The following is a 19,364-nucleotide window of genomic DNA, read 5'->3' as shown; positions in this document are numbered from 1 at the left end:
CTTGTCACATCTTGTGATCTTTCTAGATCACAAAGGCACGACTGTATGATCTGTTGGCAGGTGAGCTCTTTCAAATGATTGGACATACAATCACAGTACATAATTTTACATTGCAGATTTTAATCCCTAAAATGTGTGGCCCTCCAGGTGCTGTTGGATTCCAACTCCATCAGACCCTGCATGGCCAATGGTCAGAGATGGTGACAGTTGTAGATATATTGAGCTTGGTGGCCCAGTGCTGACCTAGCTGTGCTTGCCTGGGTACTTGGTGCAGCACCATTCCAGGTCAAAGGGACAGGGAGGGAGAGTTGCAATCATCCATAAAAATTCCATCTCCCTTACAAGGAGACCAATCCACACTGTGTCTGGGCTTGAGGGACTGTTTGTTATGTTGGGCCAGAGAGGCAGAACAGGGATGTTGTTAGTGTAACATCCACCCCGCAGCCCTATAGCCTCCGTAACCGAAGTGGCGGAGGTAATGTCAGATGTGGTGTAATTGAGCTGGTGGAGGAAATCTCAGATGTGATGTTGGAGAATCCTTTCACAGTGGTGTTGGGGGACTTCAATATCCACACTGAGGCTGCTTCAAATGGGCCAGTTCAGGACTTCATGGGGCTGTCCCAATACATCAATGGCCCAACACATTTGGCCAGACATACCCTCGACCTGGTCTTTGCCACAGAGTGGATTGGTATTACCCCATTGATTCGAAGACTCACTGGTAAGGTTTGGGTTGAATGTAGCTACTCCACTCTGCAAGGGTGGGGGACCCATTGAGATGGTCTGCCCTCAGAGACTTATGAAATCTGGTGGATTCCTGAATGCTCTGGGGGATTTCCCAGCTGGCATGGCTGGTGCTTGTGTTGAGGGTTTTGTCTCACTGTGGAATGGTGAGATGCATTGAGCCATCGACACAATCACTCCTGAGTACTGTCACCTTGGTATTCTAGTGATCTGCGTGCAATGTAACAGGAGGGTTGGCAGCTGGAGCACAGATGGCTGAAATCTCAGACCAAACCTGACCGAACACAGTAAGGCTGCACTATTATGTCTACCACGTGGCAATGGTGGCAGTGAAGAAAGCCTACTACGCTACCACCATTGCGTCAAGTAGCTGGCTAGTGGAGCTTTTCCAAGTGATGAATAGGCTTTTGTCATCTGGCCAACATGGCGTTACTCTGATACCTTTGGAGGCCTGCTGTAACAACTTTTCAAGGCACTTTAGGGACAAAATCGATTAGATTCAGACAGAGTTGGATGGCATAGTCACACCAAGTCAAACGGAGGCACCCAGAGCACTGTCTGTTCCACCTGTATTGGATCAGTTTCAATTATTGCAGCCTGAGGATATGGACAAGCTACTTGAAGAAGTGCAGCCTACCACCTGCCACCTTGACCTTTGCCCATTCTGGCTGCTGAGAAGTAGTTGTAGGGGTCTGACTGGGTGGGTACAAAGAGTGATTAATGCTTCACTGGAGGAGGAGGAGGTACTATTTGCCTTGAAGGAGGTGGTGGTGTGTCCCCTTCTTAAGAAGACGTCCCTGGACCTAGAAGTGTTAAAGAACTATCACCCAACGAAAACAGTTAAAGAGAACAAGGGAAATGAAATTAAGAAGCAGGTTTATCTCCTAAGGTTTTGTTTTCCTGTCCTTGAAAAGTAATTAATTTAGAAATGGTTTTGTGAGAAGTCCCACTCAAGCTAATGAGAAAGAAAAAGGTGTGGGTAAATACATTTTAGGATTGCTTGTTCAAGTTCGTTAATAGAGCCCTGAAATCTCTGTGGCAAATGAAATTACTTAAATAGCATTAAATAATTAAAAGTGGTTAGGGAGAAACATGATGAACTGAACCCTGTTGTTCGTTTTCATCCAGATAGCTTGAAAACTTAAGAAATCAGCAGCAAGAGGTTCTGTTAATGTGTGTGTTTATGGCAAGGGGATTAATATAATGAAAATGAGGATTCAGCTCAAACAGGCACAAGGTCTTTCTCCAAAGGGCAGATGTTTTGCACCAAGAATGCAGATGTCTATGGGAATGTACTGTGGCAATTTTTCTTTGTGATCAGCTCTTTTGGAAACAATAAATGATTATAGTGCCAGTGCCAGAGGGCAGCCAGGTTGGGCCCTAGTTGAGGGCTGCTGCAACCCACAGGCCCCCTGAAGGGCCCCTCATTAGAGTGGAAGGGTGATGTTCCCATTCTGCAATCTGTGGCAGGATCAGGTCCTGCAACTGGATCACAGAGAGGGAGCTCCCAGGCACCCCCCCCCAATACAGACAGCACTGGCTTCAATTATTCTGCCTTCACACTCCTACTTCATCAGTGTGAATGCAATGTGTGCTGCATGTGCATGCCTGTGTAGGGGCAAATAAATTCTGGAAGCCATCTGAATGTAACCGAGGAGGTTTAGTGTGGCATGCCCCATTCCCCCTGTCCCATAATTCTTGTCTCAGAACCCTGATTTATGGGGTGCTTATTGCTCTTGCAAACTGCTCACCTAGTGCTGGGAGTTCTGCTTTGAATAGAAAACTCTGATCAAGAATTTGCAGGCTTGTTAACCCTGTGTAGGAAGAACCTTGTTTGTCTTGGCCAATGCTAAAAGCAAAGGCTGGGAAAGATGGTTTAATTACTAACATTGCTAAGAACATAAAAACCAACAACAAAAAATTCTATAAATACATTCAAAGCAGGAGACCATCTAGGGAGACAATTGGACCCTTGGATGATAAGGGAGTCAAAGGTGTACTAAAGAACGATAAGGAGATTGCAGAGAAGCTAAATGAATTCTTTGCATCTGTCTTCACAGTGGAAGATATAGGGCAGATCCCTGAACCTGAACTAACATTTGCAGGAAGGGATTCTGAGGAACTAAGACACATAGTGGTAACGAGAGAGGAAGTTCTAAGCTTAATGGACAATATAAATACTGACAAATCACCGGGCCCGGATGGCATCCACCCGAGAGTTCTCAAAGAACTCAAATGTGAAATTGCTGATCTGCTAACTAAAATATGTAATTTGTCCCTTGGGTCCTCCTCCGTGCCTGAGGACTGGAAAATGGCAAATGTAACGCCAATCTTCAAAAAGGGATCCAGGGGGGATCCTGGAAATTACAGGCCAGTTAGCTTAACTTCTGTCCCTGGAAAACTGGTAGAAAGTATGATTAAAGCTAGATTAACTAAGCACATAGAAGAACAAGCCTTGCTGAAGCAGAGCCAGCATGGCTTCTGCAAGGGAAAGTCCTGTCTCAGTAACCTATTAGAATTCTTTGAGAGTGTCAACAAGCATATAGATAGAGGTGATCCAGTGGACATAGTGTACTTAGACTTTCAAAAAGCGTTTGACAAGGTACCTCACCAAAGGCTTCTGAGGAAGCTTAGCAGTCATGGAATAAGAGGAGAGGTCCTCTTGTGGATAAGGAATTGGTTAAGAAGCAGAAAGCAGAGAGTAGGAATCAACGGACAGTTCTCCCAATGGAGGGCTGTAGAAAGTGGAGTCCCACAAGGATTGGTATTGGGACCTGTACTTTTCAACTTGTTCATTAATGACCTAGAATTAGGAGTGAGCAGTGAAGTGGCCAAGTTTGCTGACGACACTAAATTGTTCAGGGTTGTTAAAACAAAAAGGGATTGCGAAGAGCTCCAAAAAGACCTCTCCAAACTGAGTGAATGGGCGGAAAAATGGCAAATGCAATTCAATATAAACAAGTGTAAAATTATGCATATTGGAGCAAAAAATCTTAATTTCACATATACGCTCATGGGGTCTGAACTGGCAGTGACCGACCAGGAGAGAGACCTCGGGGTTGTAGTGGACAGCACGATGAAAATGTCGACCCAGTGTGCGGCAGCTGTGAAAAAGGCAAATTCCATGATAGCAATAATTAGGAAACGTATTGAAAATAAAACAGCCGATATCATCATGCCGTTGTATAAATCTATGGTGCGGCCACATTTGGAATACTGTGTACAGTTCTGGTCGCCTCATCTCAAAAAGGATATTATAGAGTTGGAAAAGGTTCAGAAGAGGGCAACCAGAATGATCAAGGGGATGGAGCGACTCCCTTACGAGGAAAGGTTGCAGCATTTGGGGCTTTTTAGTTTAGAGAAAAGGCGGGTCAGAGGAGACATGATAGAAGTGTATAAAATTATGCATGGCCTTGAGAAAGTGGATAGAGAAAAGTTTATCTCCCTCTCTCATAATACTAGAACTCGTAGACATTCAAAGAAGCTGAATGTTGGAAGATTCAGGACAGACAAAAGGAAGTACTTCTTTACTCAGCGCATAGTTAAACTATGGAATTTGCTCCCACAAGATGCAGTAATGGCCACCAGCTTGGATGGCTTTAAAAGAAGATTAGACAAATTCATGGAGGACAGGGCTATCAATGGCTACTAGCCATGATGGCTGTGCTGTGCCACCCTAGTCAGAGGCAGCATGCTTCTGAAAACCAGTTGCTAGAAGCCTCAGGAGGGGAGAGTGTTCTTGCACTCGGGTCCTGCTTGCGGGCTTCCCCCAGGCACCTGGTTGGCCACTGTGAGAACAGGATGCTGGACTAGATGGGCCACTGGCCTGATCCAGCAGGCTCTTCTTATGTTCTTATGTTCTTAATTAGTCAAAACAATGACTTCATCAGGCAGAAGGAAAGTTCCACAGCTGCATTCTCAGCTCTTGTGAGCACAAATTCAAGAACATTGTAAAATAAGTATACGTTCTAAAGACACTTGCCCCTGGGAAAGAGGAAAATCTCACAGGTATAGGTGCCACCTGTGCCCCCTCCCAGAGGGTCTTTTGGGTATAAATAAAGGACTCTTGATCTGGGCAGATAAGCCTCACCACTGGGTAGAAGCCTCAGCACTGGCCTGCAGGGAAAGAGCGGCATGGTGTAAATCTAAACAGGGCCATAAGGGATCTCTCCTGCTGTTTGCGGTTTCTGGCAAGGAAAAGGAGAATGTAAGATAAGCTCTGTGCTCATCATTAGTTGCTATAAGTGTTTTAGGGCCTGCTTGTCACAACTAATAGCTTTTGCTTCAATAAAGCACTACATTTTCCTTCTTCACAAGTGTGTTTCATGGTCATTCAGATCCTGAACTTTTCTTGCCTCAGGCAAGGGAAAAACCTTTGGCAAAACAGCCTGCCATCACCCCAAATGGTGGGGGCATTCCCTAAGGGGCTGACACTCCTGCTGCCATCCTGGGTGATGGTAGGCATGTGTGCTATGCACATACATCATTCACACAATAGGAGAGGTCGTTGGGGCATACATGCGGGCTTATTGAGGCCCGTGCTGTCTGTATTGGGGTGTGTGTGGCTTAGAGCTCCTTCTCTATGATCTGCAGCAGGGTTAGCCACTTGTATGTTGGGCCATGGGCCCGGGGCAGGCTGGTGCCCAAGGGCCCAGTCATGCCTGGTGCTGCCCTGAATTATGATGTGATTATTTATTTTGTTTGAAGAATTTTAACCTGCTCTTCAGCTAAAAGACAAGAAAAAGGCTCTCAGGGTTCATTCAAACGGAGCAGGATAATCCACGTTTTCCATATCCGGTTTGTCATCTGACAGTCCTCACTTTGCCTGTTTGTTCGCTCTTTCCCAATAAAAAAACCCGCTTTTTTTGCGCCCACACACGCAGCGAGAGGACTTGTACTTTTCTCGCTTTTTCCCAGCTCCGCCCATAACACTCCCCCCTATCAGCCAATTGGTCCACAAAAATATGACGTATGCTCCTCTCCCCCTTTGCAACGAAGCACAACAAGGTGCATGCGCTTGAACATACGAGCACGAAAGTTTGAATTTCCTGATGGTAATGGAGTTCCTTGTCACTCACCACTCTGAAGCAGCGCCAGCTGGGGTGTGTGTCTCTAGGAGCCCCTGACCATCCAGGGGGATTGTGGGCAGTGCAAGGGATCAGCACTTGTAATCGCCGGGCAAATCCCCCCCGTGGCCCTTGGGCTCATTCACTGCAGGGTTCAGACCTGGACTGTTATGCAGCTCGGTGGCAGGAATGCTGCCCCTGAGGGAAGCAAACAGCCCCCCTGCACGGGTGGCTGCTCTTGGCTCAGGCAGGGAATGCGGGCAAAGAGCCCCGCGTGCTGCTGTGTCAATCTGCGCTGAAGCGACTAGCACAGGCTTTGCGGTGTTCCCTCTGATAAAAGAAACATGCAAACCACTTATATGCCTATAATTCCTGTATTTTTGTTTGTTTGTATTTGTGATATTTCGCAAAACCGACTGTATGCTTTTCTACCTTTAACGTTTCTGGAGATACACATGATTGCAATTCCACTTATTTCTCCAGAACAGCAAGTAATAACGTGTCATGTCTAGGAAGGTAGACCACCAGTCTCTATGGTTGCGGGTGGCTGAGACGCTCTAGCAAACCACTTATATGCCAATAATTCCTGTGGTTTTTTTGCTTGTATTTGCGATATTTTGCAAAAGCGACTGTATGCTTTTCAGCTGAGCTGGGCTGTGGAGAACCTGCAGGCTATGGTTGAAATTGACAAGACTCAAAGAGAGTAGCCTTGCATGTAGGAAAGCGAAATTGACTAAAGGTGTGTGAGTGTCTGTAATCCAAGAAGAAAGCCTCTATTTCTCTTCTCCCCCCCCTCTCCCTCGACTCTGGATGCCTGGAAGCAAAGACCAATACGTTCAAGAAGGGCATTTGATGGGGGGGGTGAGGGGTGGGAGGTGGAGGTTAGGCAAAGATAAATATTTTCTCCCTTGAAAAAGTTTACAAATAACCACAATTGCAGATCTCACCCTGAGCGGCTGCCCAGTTTGCTCTGATAGGTTCCTTTTTCCCAGGCTTTCCCCAGACATTCGCGCACATGCGCAACAGTGGAAATACGTGATTGGCTGAGAATGAGGGAAGGGATATGGGGAACCGCCCAAGAACCACCCATCAAACCCCCACAGCTGTAAAGTGCGCGGTATTGCATCCGAGCGCCTGAAGGTACAGCGGATGATTCCCAGTTTAAAAAAGCAAATTGCATGATTTGCGGTATTGCAGGAGCAGATTTAACCGCGCAAAAATGCGCAAAAGCGCGTGGCGTCATATGGACGACCGAAAAATAATGAAAACACAAAGCGATCATGTCACACATTTTACAGTCGTCTGGATGAGCCCTCAGAGTGGCTGACAGAGATCAATAACAAGGCAGTCCTTGCCTTCAGGTTTACAATCTAAAAGTCATGACATAAAAGGAAAAAAAGATTGGGAGATAGGAGGAACCCTCCCCCAGGCACTAGATCTTAGTTTCAGAGTTCTTATAATGACCATTTGGAACAGAAAACAGTTCAAAGAGAGAAAGAGCCAGAAGCTGACAGTTTCTCAGCTGAGCAGATGAAATGACTCTGCTTCCCTTCTCTTCCTCTGCTACAGTTTGATGTAATAACTGCTGCCAGGTGATAATTGACAGAGGGAGGAGGCTGATAGAGCTGGCTTCTCAGCTGAGCCGATGGTGGCCTTGCCTCCCTTTACCCTTTCTGCTGCAACATGGTGACCGCTGGAGGAGGGAGAAGTCTAATTATGGAATGCTATCACAATCAGAGACATAAAACATAGATGTATAATATTAGAATAACTTAACGTCAGAAGTATGAGTTCTAAAGTATCCTCAGTACGGGAGTTTCTAGCTAGAATGGGAATGGTTGTCACTGCACACAGCTACTCAGGCTACGTGTACATTACTTGTTTAAAAAGTAGCAAGGCTGTTTGTCTTGCTCTTCTTGAAACAAATCTGCACACGGCTGTCCACATCTTTATTGTTTGATTCATATAGTACCATAGTGGCTCTGTGTACACACCAGTGGGCAGGCAAATATCACCAGTGGGCAGAGTGGGGCGGTGATGTCTTACCCCAACGCACATCCATTACTCACTCCTCCTCCACCCATGATATCATCATCATGGTCCCATCATTAGCTTGTGTGTACATGCAGCTTCTTCTTTTTTCCTTCTTAGAGCATGTGTGGTGTTCCAGAAGCTCCCCTTCCCCTAGCCATGAACTTTTGCCATGCAACTGCCTTTCCCCCCTGTATTCTCCAGCATCACCATTTTCCCTTGCCTTTTTTCTTGGAGCTGCGCTGAACTTATGTGATGGATCAGAGAACTTTTGTTCTGATCAAGGAAATCCATTTGTAAATTGCGCTATTAAAAACTTCTGCCCAAATCTTGGGATAGGATGCTGCCTCTTTAACCCCCCCCAACACAGAGATTTAAGCCGCCCCAACACACCCCAGATTGGGGAAAGCCTCTGGAGTGCCAACTGCTATTTTAAGCTTCTGCTATTGCAGTTCTCATTCATTTCCTGACACCCCTTTTGTATTTCCTTTTATAAAGTGTGCTATTTCAAACACATGAAAGTACATAGATTAAAATAAGCCTCTTTCTACTCCCCGTCCTTCATGGAGGAGCTGTGGTAGTGTGTGTGTGTGTGTGTGTGTGTGTGTGTTTGTGTGTGTGCAATAACAGAGAAGACCATAAAGTGGGAATTGGAGGGTGTGTGTGTGTATATAACACAATAATGCTTCTGACAGTGTGTGTGTGTCTTGCCCCTTTTCACTAGATCACTAGATCCCCTTAATTCCATCCCAATTTCTTCTTTCTCCCCCAACTTTGCCTTGCCCCCCATCCCTCACACACTGTGCTGTCAGGGGATCAGTATGTTGCACGCACGCACGCACGCACGCACACACACACACTCCCCTGCTTTTGCAGAAGCCTTAAAAAGATGCACACGGTCCAGCCATAGTGACCAACCCTACCCCCGCAATACACTTGTCATGCACATGTGTAAGTGCAAAAAGAGGAGCAGTGTGCATTGTGGTGGAGGGGAGAGAACAGAGAGATCTGTCTACACCCCTTTTTTGTGTCACTAAGCATCCATTTGGGGGGGGCAGTAAGGAGGTGTGAGTGGAAGTGAGTAGTAGCAGAAAGGTGGAGAGCCAGAAAGGAAATGAACTCAAACTGCATGTAGGAAGTGGGAATACAGCCACTTCCCTGCTGATGTCAGAGATTTTAGCACCTCTCATACCCAAGCTTTGCCATTGTACATTGTACCTCAGAGTCGCAATAGGTTGATCGACAGAACAGTTTTCAAGTCGGCATGCTGCTGACCTTGTGGCAAAATGCTTCAGAACTCAAAATTCCCAGGTTTTGGAGACAAAAGGGGTGGAACATGGCTAACGTCATATGCAAAACACAGAGGTGGAGAGGCAATGAAGCCAATATAACCACAAGTGTATCTTCAGCCTTATATTTCAAAGTAGAAAACTTGTGTGGTGCAAAAGGGAATGAATTTGGTTCTCACAATCCATACAAACAATTTCAGGTTATCCCTAGGCATGAGTTTATATTTACAACTGTGAACAGGGTGATCACTGTACTTCACCATAAAGTTTTCACATGATAACAACTGCAGTTGTTGCCAGCATATCCATGACCACGTGATTTTCACATTACATTTGTGGGTACCTGATCAAGGCTAGAACTGCCTGTATGGACATAATATCTATTATGAAAAAAAAGTTTTTTAGCCTATTTTTGTAACACTCTTACATAAGAGAAGCTGTTTGATCCTATGCATATTTAATGATGCTGTTTTTAATGAGATTTCCTTTCAAGCTTGCAGATTGCAGCATCCTTTTAGCCCAATATACGATGCGTGATTTTTTTTTACATGTAAACATATATTTGAGAAATGTATTTTTCTGAATTGACTTGAAAACAACTATAAAGTACAATCCTGTACATGTTTACTCAGAAATAAGCCCCACTGTATTCAAGGGAGGTTACTCCTAAATAAGTGTGACTGCAGCCTTAATATTGCTCTAACACCAGAAGGAACTACTATCTGCAGAAAAGGGATCAAATTCATTCTTGTGAGTATTCCATATTACTAAAGGTTGTGTGAAGATCAGGTAAGATGTGAACTGACTGATCTGGCAGATCACAACCTTGGGAATTGGAAAATAAGGTGTAAGCAACTGGACTGGAGTTATGTATAAGGAGTTACATTTTGGTAATGAGTAAGAATGAATTCACTCACTGAGGATTCTCCTAGCCTACAATGGCTCAAATCTGAAAACAAAAACATTGCAATTAGTTCCACATACTCCAAAAGAATCATGTGTTCATTGAACAGAAGCCCCTACCCGCCACATGACAAACAACTTTTAAAACTGAAGACAGTTTCAAAAACAGTATGCGATATAGCAGTTACAAAAACCCTACTGGAAGCATGCTGTGAAAGTCCATGTAGCACAGCCAGATCTAATTTGGATAATATCCCTTTTCTCCTTTAACAAAGTTTTCCCATTTGGGGGGAAAGTGTTGGTAAACATCATGTAAGTCATTAGCAGCTATAACCTAATATAATGATTTTCTTTCTACAAATACAAAACAGGAGTGAAGCAGTAGATAGAGAAGGAAAATTGATTCCATGGAACTGGCATGTTGAGATTGTGCACCTAAGACTATAATAAGACTGACAAACATATTTTCCATCTCACTGCGATGTTCTAAAAGGTTTCTATTTTGAGTTCTTTTCAAAACATCATATAGCAGTGATCTTTTCAAGGATAATGCTGTTTTGAAAGAACAGGCTACGGTCAATAAAGTGTGCATTTATATGCCATGTTCAGTCCTGTAATCTTTGAACTTGTAATGGGCTAGCCCAAATATTGGTTTAAAATGTGCCTAAATTATTGCTGAAATATCTTCCATTTGCTTATATTTGCTTATGATTGCTTAGCCTATAGCTTATTGATGCATAAGTTGCAAAAGAGCCAAAGAGTAAAAACGTTTGTTTTAAAAATGGGCTTTGCCCTCCCTTCTGAGTAAAGTACTGTTTTGCATGAGAATGTTGACCCACAGTATAAGATAAGACATCTGGGCAGACAGCCAATGTCTTTTGGCAACTGTCAACATAAAGTAAGAGGAAGCTCCTTATATGGCATGGATAACACCTGCAAATAATTAAGTTGCCTAGTTGTTGACACTAGTTAACAGGAGAAGGCATAGAGAGGTAATGCAGGAGAGGCGCAACAGAAAAGGCAACTGATAATACCATGGGGACACCCCCCTTCTTTAATACAAAAAGTGTATAAAAGGCCAGGTTTTATAGCACTCATTACCCTCCACTCTGACTGGAGTGAGGGTTGAAGAGAAAGCAGGAGAACCATCTGTCTATTCCATCCATGACATCTGATGGGTGATGTATTTCCATGTACTTTGTAACTTTGGCTGTGATATGACTTTGAGTTTAACTCAGTCCTTCATCTATTGTAACTTGTTTTGACTAAGATGTGCCTTCAAGGTCTTATACTTTGATGTTAAATGGATATCCAGCAACTTCTTTCTTGCTGACATGTGTCTCTATTTTTTTGTATCTGCAATGTTGGCTAAGGCTACCTAGAATGCATTTTATTACCACATATTTGTAGTGTGCAATATATGAATAAATGGCTTATATTATAAAGATGATTCTGCTGACTCCCAAATAGAAAATTTCTGGTACCTCCCAAGACTCAAGAATTCTTGAGTGGAGACTCCTCTATCTTCCACCTACATTGATGACTGCTGTTGATAACATGTGAGCTTAGGTGAACTAACATTTGACATATAAGGGCTCTAAGTAGGAGGAAGGGAGAAAGCAAGAACCCCCGACTCTGTGCATTCACAAGAAAGCGGCCAACCTTGCCGGTATCAAGTTCTACCTTCACTCCACCCATCCCAACATCCTACTCTGTTCATATCCTTAACTTCATCTTGTTTCAATACTGGTATTCAGTGCTAGGTCTCTGGTTTCTTGTCCACTGATTCCTTTAAACATTAGTTGGAGAACTGCATCACAAAACTTAGATAAGCATGAATTTTGAAGTGTGGCCATGTTTTGGTTCTCATATTGTTTCGGAAAGTGTGAATTTGATAAATTTGGCTTTAAATGTGAACCATTCCTACTCTCATCCATCCCAAAACTGCCTCCAAAGTTCTGATTGGCGTTTTTACAGCTTTCGTGCGACCAGTAGATGGAAAAGAAAAGTAGAGCTGCCTGTCATGAATATAGTGATGATACTTTAGCCCAAATCTTCATGTGACTTTTCCCAGTAGTTCCATGTAGATGTTAAACAATATGGGATACAGACTTGGCTCCTGAATATCCCAAAGGCCAATGTCTGTAGGCAGAACAGTAGCCACCTTCTGATCTCATCCCTCCAGGAAGGACTACAGCCACTGTAAATCCATGCCTCTGAGACTTAATCCAGCCAAATAGTCTGAAAAGGATACTATGTTCAACTTCAATGGTACAGAAAAAAAGGTACAGAAATCCAGAAGACGCAAAAGTGTTGAATTCCAATCCCTGGCATAAGTCATCCACCATATTGATAAAAGCTATTTAAATCCCATATCCAGGCTGGAAAATAGATTGTAATGGATCCAAATAATCTGTGTCATCTGAGACTACCTGAAGTTACAATGCCACTACTTTTCCAAATATCTTGCTCAGTAATGGTAGATTTCAGACTGGATTAAAGTTGTTTGTTGGATCTAAATTATATTTTTTTTCAATAGGAGTCATCTACCGCCTCTTTAACAACTGAAGGCACCATTCCATCTCTCAAAGAGGCATTGATGGGGAATTTTGTGGTTCATTGGACTGGGGGTCCTTGTGTAAAATCAAAGAACACAGGTTTGCAGCAAAAAGGTAGGCCTTTATTGGATGACAAGCATATGCTTGGTTAGTCTCCCTCTTAGTGAGTGGAGAACTGCCACATGGCACTGGTTGCCTGGGGTTTTTATACATTTCAGGACAAAGACTTTAGCATCTACCAATCAGGAGTTAACACATCAGTATGACACAGTATGACATAGGCATTACAGTATTGCACAGGTATTTGCAGAGGCATTACATAGGTACTTGCATAGGTACTGTACTTTCTGCATCATGTTCTAGTGAATTTGGCAGTGAAAGTACATGAAAGTACATTTTCACAGTGAGCTAAGCACTCCAGTTAATGAGCTAAGCATTTTAGCTAAGCATTTTAGCTACTGCAATTCTTTCTACGTCTTAGAGATACCGAGATGTTCAGCACAGTGTTCTATGTTATCTTATCTATTAGAGTTGAAGCTGTGCCAAACATACCAGCACAGAGAGAAAAAGACAGCCCTAAAGAGAAAAGGATTCTGGCTGGCTACTAAACATATTAAAATATTATAAACCTTTATAGCTTTATAAAAGAATGTTTTTGCTTATTGTTTGTGTATAATAATTTCTCCATCAGCATAAGCCATTCATAAGTTCCACCTCAGCAGATTTTAGTAGCCAGGATGGACAATGATCCAAGGGGCAAGTAGTAAGCCTCCAAACAACATGTCTTCCTCCTCAGGTTGCACAAACTGAAAGGTGTTTAACACAACCTGATCAGATGGTATCCTACTTACCTCTGTCTAGGACCTTGTATCTTTCACAATTTTTTCTCAGAAAAATGTCTTCTGGAAATGGTGGTTCAGCTCAGTGAGACCATGTGCATATATGACTTGAGGATTTAGGCTGCATTCCTGTGCACTCAGCTGGCCCTACTTCAGGTTGATAATGCATAGGATTGGGCTGTTACAGTTTTGTTTGCTCATAACTGTGTGAGAAATGACTTTCTTCCTTTTTGTACATTTAAAAAATATCTCTAATACAGCACAGAGTACTGATGTTATTAGCACATGGACCACTGCAGAATAACCGACAAGCTTAAAAACTGCAATTACCCTTTTCTTCGTTTTAGGCCTTTGCATTTCATTATAGGCTCCCTGGCATAACTGGACAAATCAACAGATAATTACTGACCTTTTGTTTTTATTAGATTCCTTGTTAGTATTTACCATGTATTAGCTTTTCTTACCCCATTCTCTAAAAATATTTAGGTATCTAGTTCATAAAAGACCATAAGATTTTATTGACTAAAGTGTGGATATATCATTCAACTTTCATTAATAGCTTCTGCGTTTATTTATTTATTTTTTGCTTGTACTTACTGACTAGCATAAGTACAGTCCATAACGTTTCAAATATGAGCCTCGTGGTTTCAGCATTATGCCATTATAATCCCAATGTAGCATCAGTGATATTTGGGTCAAAATTCTCTCTGTGTAGGCAGCTTTGACAAGTCATCACTTAATCTATTTTAGGATCATGATTGCAGCCAGCAGCTGCTGTGAAGGTCAGTACACGGAGACAGGAAGAACAGAGGGAATGCTCCTTTTGGGTTTTTGCATGGTGTGCAGCACTATGGGCCCCCACTGGTGTGGTTACTCTGTGGCCTTTGTCACTTCTGCTGGTGCACTGCAGCTGTAATAATTATGCCAGCATAGGAGTCCCAACAAAGTGACAGATAATGAACAAAAATTATGTGGAGGTTGCTTCCCATTGCTTGACACAAAAGAAAAAGAGCCTCCTTGGCTCAGCCTTTGGAGTTCCTTCACTCCGAGTGCCCTTCTAGGGTGCCCTCTAGAACAGCTGTGAATTGTCTTCTTCATAAGGTACCAAATAGCTTTCACTATGTCCCTTTCCTTCTGCCAGGCTCTGTGGGGCTTGGGCTCCAATCCACCCTCCCTCTGTTTGTCCGCTGCTCTTGTACCTACTTCCCAACCTCCTGGGAAGAAAACACAAGGGCTTTACATTTCTTGCATCTGCTCTCCCCTGCTCTCTGAGTAGCTCTGCCAAATATTTGCTGCTCTGGCCTCTGCCATTGATTCTGCTCAGTGATATTGCTAACTCTACACTCACAATATTTATTTATTTATTACATTTATAGTCCGCCTTTCTTTTCATGATAGAAACCCAAGGTGGCTTACATATGGTTCCCAGGAAGTTTTCCATTCAGGCACTGACCAGACCTGACCCTGCTTAGCTTAGGCAGGGTGCTGGCCTCATGTGCCTTCGGACCATAACCTGGAACCTGATGACTAGTGTCCAGTATGTACCTATTTATTTGTTTGTTTGTTTATTATTAGATTTATATCCTGCCCTTCTTCCCAGCAGGAGAATGTATGGAGAATGACAGATAAAGTAGAACTCTAAACGATAAATGTGGCAAGACTTAAATCATGGTCTTCAGCCTAGCTAAAACATACAATGGATTCCATCCTTGTAAATTAGGAATGGGGAAACTGAGCCTCCAGATGTTGTTGGACTCTTAACTTCCATCATCTCTGCCCATTGGCTGTGGCTGGAGCTGATGTGAGTTGGAATCCAACAATATCTGGATGGCCACAGAACATTACTGTACAATTATATCGACCCTGCCTGCATTCTGTTGCCCAGCCCTGAGTCTCAAAAGTGCAGAAATTGTTTCGTACTGAGTTCAGTGGAACACTTCATATCTTAATAGCTAATAAGCATCTCACATAGGAACAAAGTGATGTGGGTCCTATCAGCTTGATGAGGATTTCCTCTCAAATCCAGTATGGCCTTCTGGCTGTTATACAGAACTGTCAAAACCAGAAGTGTGGAAAAGAGTAAGGGCAAGCACATACAAAACCGCCGGGTGGGGTTGTTTGATTTGATTTGATTTATTTATTTGCGGTCAAAGACCCATAGTACAAGATAAAATACAAGGTAAAATACATGGGGAAATAATAAAATGCATGGTTAAAATGTCTTGAAGTATGTACATAAGTCAAAGTAGAATAATTAGCAAGCTAGACAAACTACAGCTTTGAAATAGGCCTTCGGAAAGCAAAGTTTGATCGCTTAGTTTGGGCTGCATAAATATATTTAGCCACCAATAGCGAAGTCCCTATTTAAACCATTCAGAGGTTGATTCAGCAATCTTACAAAGGGGCTGTTGGAAGGCCATTTGGTGAAGGAGTAAAAGAGTTTAGCTTCTCAGCTTTTGAGCAGCCAACACAAAATTAGCAACTGTAAGGGTCACTGGGTTAAAATTTTTGTAGAAATTGCATTAACGCTAGGGCTGGCGTCTTACTATTCCAGCCAGCGATATTCCATGATAGTATGGAAAAAGGTGGGTCCTTCACCCTGAAACGTGTTGAATTTGGATCTGGCCCAGGGCTAGAGAACGATGGTGGGCTATTAATTTTGGTAGTTACATTTAGCGGAAGTCAAGGGCATGGAGTGATAATGTGTATTTCTGGATATAGTATACTGGCATTTGAGGTTACCCCAGGAGCTTGGGTTGGTCTAGAAAGAGAATTTGGTTTTATCTCCCGGTTTCTGGTCGGAGAGCCTAGTTCCTCAGGCTGCAGGTAACGCATCTCAAGCCAGGTGGAGCTAGTGGCTGGATTGGCTACTCCCGGAATCGGATCATAGAATTGGGTTCTGGGTAGCTCCCTTCCTTTAACAGAAGTTAAAGGCCTGTTATTATTACTTGATGGTGGGGTATGCGAAGAAAATTGTTTAGTCGTAATTCTAGGGGGAGATTTGTTAATGTTATTTAAAGCTGGAATGAGACATTGGAGGGAATCAACTCTATTTGACTCAGGGCATTGCTTTATTAAGCTTTGAATGAGCTGGGTCAATCTCTTAATAATCGCTTCCTGTTCTATTTTAGGTAAATGATCGTAAGATTTCATGAGGAGAAACTCCCCATGATCTAGGCCTTCCTGCCAGTGGGGCCTAAGGCGGCATTGGACAGGTGAGTTAGTAGAGGTAAGATGTTCCTGATGGTTCTGTCTGTTGGAAGAGGGATGGGACCGAGATCTTTCTTCCCTTAGTTGTAGGAGAGAGTGGCTACAAAGTGGAGTCGGTGCAGCCTTATTGACAAAATAGCGTTGAATCTGGATACCATGAGTGATAAAGTCTTCCCTGCATCTGTAAATTCGATCAGCAGTATGTATCGAGAGGAAAGTAAATATGGTTCGTCTTTAAGGCAAATGCGAATACAGATGAAAGATATGTTTGGTACAATTCTTGCTTGAAATGTCCGGGAGAAGAGATCTAAGGCAGGATTCAAATTGTTGTTTTGTCGATAAAGGAGATCTCTGCTCCGGTGTCGTAGATAAAAGGGTTATTGCTAGTTTGTCTCTCACCAATTGTAAGTCCCAATATGGGGCACTATAATATCTGTCCAGGGGATAATCGGCGTCGGAGGGTTTATTGATATCTGATATCCTGGATCCATTACCTGTCATTTCTGAGCTGAGCTCTATTAAGAAATTGTTTTTCTTCAGAAGGGGGCTTGACTTGTTAAGACGTTGGGGGCTGGTTCTTGAAGACATTTTTATTTTGGAATCATGTATAGGGGTTTGCTGGGTTTTATTAGAAGCATGCAGAAGTTTGAGTAGAGGTTTGAAATTCATTTTCTTTGTGAGAACAGACTTGAAATTCTTTATGTTCTTCGGTTTCTTCATTTTATTTACTCTCCGGGTAGCCGGTCGCGAGGTCTTAGCATTTTTAACTTTCAGTTTCCTCTTCCGTATCAAGGGTTCTTGAGTAACTTGAGTAACTGTAATAGGTTCATGGGGTTTTGGTGCTTCCGTCAAGAGAAGTCTCAACGACTTAGTCAGGGTGGTTAATAGGCTATTTGTTTCAGTTATATAAGCTTTTATTAAACTCAATTCTTCGGTTACCGCAATTCCCCAACCTATCGAAGGTAAATTCAATCCTGCCATACTCTGCTGTATTGAAGGTTTGATTGTGGTCTGATTCTCTAAAAGAGCAGTCTTTAAATCTTGTGAATCGTTTATATCGTCTATTATTACTATTTCTGTCGGAATCTCTTCGTCCCTCAGGGTTGGATTGCTGGTAAAACCTGCATCCTGGAGTTCTTCAGCAAGGCTTTTAGTATGAATATGCTCCATTAGTTGATGATCTAGTGACCAGTCGTGAGCGTCTGGCTGATGAAGGTAATCATTTGAATTATTTATTGAAGTATTCGAAGGATGATGAGTAATTGAGTTCGGTGAAAAGAACTGAGTTATCTTGGCTTGTGATGGTCCGGGAGGGGATTTCACTTCCTTCAGGGAAATGCCTAGCTCCTGGCATTTTTTCCTTGTAAAAATCATTATGTAGCCTTAAGATGGACACCTGTAGCAGCAATCAATTCTCTTGATAGTTAAGTTAAGCACCGATGCGTTTAAATAGTCTTGAACGCTCTGTTGTAAAGAGCTCTACAGTTTACTCCCTCGAATTGTTCATTTGTTCTAAGACTCTGGGACGAAGATAACTCATTTTAATGTCGAGTTTCTTCTGCTCATTTGGCATGCATTCTGTTTGAGAGGACAGCTTGTTATCTTAAATTGTATTTGGCCTTGAGCTTTGTAGTGATATTTACAATGCTGGGAAACACACCGAGTCTTTGGGCTTCATACCATCATTATTATCATAACGCAAGTGGATTTAGGAGACTTGCAATTATAAACTAAAGGAGCTGAGATAAAGAGCTGGGGAAGAAAGCATCTTACCGGAACCGGAACCCCCGCCTCTCTCCAGGTGGGGTTGTTTTAAATATTGCTGGTGGCTGCCTTCTTTGACCAAGCCGCAGATGTGCAGTGGATCACAACATGAACCAAGCAATTTTTCCCAAGCCACCAAATGACTGAATGCTGGGCATAAATCACACACCATGTGGACCAACTTAAAGTGGTGTTAACATGGCAGCGGTTTTAGGAGCGCCATGGCCATAGGACTGAAATATCAGTTTTTAAAGAGATTTACAGCTGAAAAATTATTTAATAAACATTCCACAGAGTGGCCAAGAAAGTTCCAGGTACTTCACGTCCTAGACATATCTAATTAAAAAGTAGCAGGCTTAAGAAAGATCACTTCTTGAAAGACCCTGAGCAGCCACCTGTTAGAGTAGATTGGCAGGGGCTTAAGTGGATCATTGGTTTGCCTCAGCAGAAGGCATCTCACAATTACTCCTTTTAAAATGTGTGGAGGAAGGAATTAAGCTGACAGTGAAAGTGGCAATGTCCCCTTCATCTCTGTACAGATGTTCTTTTTCAGATCTGAACTAAAATTATCTTAATATGCCATTATTTTTCCCTTGGTAGGTTACAAAACAAATTTGTCACACAGATAGTGACCACCATGCAGTGGAAGTTGTTTTCAGTTAGTATGCAAATTTATGTCTTAGTATATTCAAGGTCACTTGGAAACACAACAACAAACATCACTGGTAAATACTATTTTCAGTGGCCATGACTGATACCAAGTAATTATTGGGCTGTGTTCCAACGTTGCTTTACGGAAGTGACTGTAAGATATTTCTCCTGTTCTCCTTCCCAATTTCCATGCATTTATTTGGCATTTATTTTGCAAAAGAACTGTTTCCATAGCCATTCAGTATCATTTGTAATTATGGGGGTTGTACAAAAATACAGTAATTTGTCTTTGCTAGAGAATGTCAGTTT

This window comes from Rhineura floridana, chromosome 7, assembly GCF_030035675.1.
Source record: "Rhineura floridana isolate rRhiFlo1 chromosome 7, rRhiFlo1.hap2, whole genome shotgun sequence".
Lineage (NCBI taxonomy): Eukaryota > Metazoa > Chordata > Lepidosauria > Squamata > Rhineuridae > Rhineura > Rhineura floridana.
Note: the sequence above shows the minus strand (reverse complement) of the source record.